Below are 490 nucleotides of genomic sequence, written 5' to 3' on the forward strand. Positions count from 1 at the left end.
ATACAATTTACGATTGCTACTCTGTACGTTAGGGAAAAAAAAACTACAAGACATGACTCTATGTAGCTTATCCAAATGTGCATAATAGACTTGAAAATTATATCTATTACTGGAAAGCTTCAGCGCAAACACCCACCGTCTTTTTCAAGTAGAGAGACAAACGGAATTTTATTGAATGCAGAGTGACTGAAGTTGATATACTGATATTCCATGACCAAGAGTATCTATCGCATTAAAGCTGCACGATGCAAAGGTATCAGTTCCTGTGCCTGAATGGAATCGATTACCGAGCCTAGTTTTCTTTGCGAATACCTACGATTATTCCCAGTGTTAGGTTGGTGATTTTGAAGTTGTAGCAGGTTTAACACCAAGAGAGCAGGCCTTATTCGTAAGGCTAGCAGGGGGAGGGGACTAAGGACGTTGTCTAGTGGCCGCAGGGATAAAATATTTTGGGAACCATTTGTTTACACGCTAAGCAATGTATTTTTCC

Source organism: Penaeus monodon, chromosome 28 (assembly GCF_015228065.2).
Source record: "Penaeus monodon isolate SGIC_2016 chromosome 28, NSTDA_Pmon_1, whole genome shotgun sequence".
Classification (NCBI taxonomy): Eukaryota; Metazoa; Arthropoda; class Malacostraca; order Decapoda; family Penaeidae; genus Penaeus; species Penaeus monodon.